Genomic DNA, 2,897 nt, shown 5'->3' on the forward strand with positions numbered 1-2,897 from the left:
CCAACATACTTAGACTGCTCATCCCCTTCACCATTTCAGTTTTTAAATCCTAAATCGAGTGCCCCCCCCCCAAAAAAAAAAAAAAAGCTATTCCAATCCTATCTCCTTTGGGCAATTACAATCTCACACCCTTTGGGGAAAAAAAAACAATCAAAAAACCCACAAATAATCTATTTAAAAGTATCTGTAGTGGACAATGAAGGGCTGTTCCACTGCTGTTGCAAAGTGGAAAGAGATGCCAGGATGAAGCCTCTGATCCAGACATAGTATTTTCACTAGGTGGGGCAATGGTCTTGATTTGCATTGTGCTGGAGATTGGGGCCATAATCTCCTTCTGCATCCTGTCAGCAATGTCACGGTGCATTGTGGCATTGTGGTACCATCAGATAAGATGGTATTGGTGTACAGATCATTATGGATGTCAAGATCGCACTTCCTGATTGAGTTGAAAAGTTTCATGGATTCCATAAGATTCCATCCCTAAGAAGGATGCTTGGAAGAAAGATTCTAGTCATTGGAATCTTGTAATGTGCTGTTGTCTCCAGAAACTGCTGATCACTCTCTGGTCTGGAGGAGAGACTTCTTCCTCTAGAGTGCCTTCTCAAGTCTGGCCTAGACAAGACTCTATTTCTCTAGTGCTGACCTCTTTTATCCTCCCAGAGAATGAGCGTGGGATAATGCAAGGGCTTCTGGGAAAAATTACTTCAACCAATGAACTTGCTCCTCCCCAGGAGTTCACAAGTAAAACTCCCAGGAAAGGCCGGAACTAGAGAATTGTTAAGTACTGACTTAGCCCTTAGTAAGAATATCTCTATCTCATTAACACTTAGTAAGAACCTAACAGAATTTGACATTGCCAGTGGTGATTGCCTTATTATCAGAAAGATCTTAGTTCTTTTCCAGAGAAGAGCTAGATGCAGCAGTGGCCATTTCTTGTTTGAGGTCTCCGGCGATATAATAAATCTCCTTGATGTCATGCATTATTGCCCTCTTAGCTATGGTACCCTCTCTCAGTCAGGATCTTCATGTCATAGTCTATCAGATCATGGCCAGTCAGATATAGTTGGAGGATGGCATGGAGAAGGACATAACTTTCATAGATGGACATAATCTGGGTCCCACCATCACCAGAAACCATCAGAATATCAGTGATACAACCACAGGCATACAGGGACAGCACAGTCTGGATGACAACATACATGACTGGGGTGTTGAAAGTCTCAAACATAATCTGAGTAATCCTTTCTCTGTTGGCTTTGGAGTTCAGGGGAGCTTCTGATAACAGCACAAGGTATTCCTTAAGGGTAAGCTCATTGTAGGAGGTATGATGCCAGATACTCTCCATGTCATCCTAGTTGGGATGATACCATGGGATACATCAGGTTCAGAATACCTCTCTTGCTCTGGATCTCATCCGCATCCTCATTGTCTTTCTGGGCCAGGTCCATCATCGTATCCTCATGTCTGAGGCACCAATCAATGGAAGGGAAGACAACCCAAGGGCCATCATCTCCTGCAAAGTCAGCTTTGCATATTCCATAGCTAGTGTAAACAACAAGAGAAGCAATACCATCATCCATGGCAAACTTTGAAGTGGTAAGTTTATGCCTTCAAGAGAGAGACAATGGAGTACTCCACTTGAAGGAAGGGAGGATACAAGTGGATGGTGGATGGAAGTGCTCACAACATATATATTAACTTATTAAAATAGTAAAATACATGTGCTCCACTGTGGTATTATTTACCTGCCTAGTTTATATGAAACTTAAAAGTACAAACTTAGACTTTTTTTTTTAATTTTTATTTAAAGTTTAAAATCCTAATTTCTATCCCTCTCTCCCTCTCTTTCCTTCCTCCTCCCTGAGATGGTAAGCTCTCAGACATAAATTATGCATGTGAAATCAGGTAAAATATTTCCATGTTAGTCATTTTGTACAGTATCTTAAAAAAAAAAAAAAAGAAAAAAAGAAAAGAAAGGAAAGAAAATGAAAAATAGCATAGCAAGGATCTTTTTTTTTTTTTTTTTTTTTTTTTTTTTTTTTTTTCCCTGAGGTTGGGGTTAAGTGACTTGCCCAGGATCACACAACTAGGAAGTGTTAAGTGTCTGAGACCAGATTTGAACTCGGGTCCTCCTGACTTTAGGGCTGGTGCTCTATCCACTGAGCCACCTAGCTGCCTCCCAAAATAGCAAGTTTCAATATTTATTCAATCAATATCAGCTCTTTTATTTTTCCTTTGGGAACATATCATATACTCCATCATTACTCCTTTGGGATTATGTTGCTTCACTAAAATGCTGAGAATAGCTGAGTTATTCACAGTTCATTGAACAAAATTGCTGTTACTTTGTACAACATTATTCTGGTTCTATTCACTTCATCATGCATCCGTTCATGTAAGTTTTTCCAGGTTTTTCTGAAATCATTCTGCTTGTCCCTTCTAACAACACAACGATATTCCTTACAATCATATAAAACAGCTGGTTTAGCCCCTCCCCAACTGATGGACATATCTTCAGTTTCCAATTCTTAGTCCAAAAAAAAAATAACTGATATAAATAACTAATACCTGGATTTTCTACTTCTTTCATTTTTGCCCTAGTCCCTAACATGATTTTTTTTATCCCTCAACACATATTTTAAAAATGATTTTTTATAAATCTCAAAATGTTACAAAAATCCAAGCATGATGTTAATCTGAGTTATTTATGATCATAATTGATGCCCTTATCATTTTGCTATGTGTCCCTAACAAAATCCCTTAAATTTCCATTGCCCCAATTTCATCATTTGTAAAATCATAATACTAACATCAGCTAACTCATGGAGCTATTGTGAGGATCAACTGGTACACAGAATGTCCTTTATAAGCTTGAAATTACTAGAAAATGGAATTTT

The 2,897-nt window shown here is 38.5% G+C and overlaps 1 pseudogene; it reads right to left on the reverse strand.

Moving 5' to 3' along the window:
• Window positions 1-653: 653 nt before the first annotated feature.
• On the reverse strand, window positions 654-1,580 carry LOC141540483 (actin, cytoplasmic 1-like; annotated as a pseudogene).
• Window positions 1,581-2,897: the final 1,317 nt, after the last annotated feature.

Source organism: Sminthopsis crassicaudata, chromosome 4 (assembly GCF_048593235.1).
Source record: "Sminthopsis crassicaudata isolate SCR6 chromosome 4, ASM4859323v1, whole genome shotgun sequence".
Classification (NCBI taxonomy): Eukaryota; Metazoa; Chordata; class Mammalia; order Dasyuromorphia; family Dasyuridae; genus Sminthopsis; species Sminthopsis crassicaudata.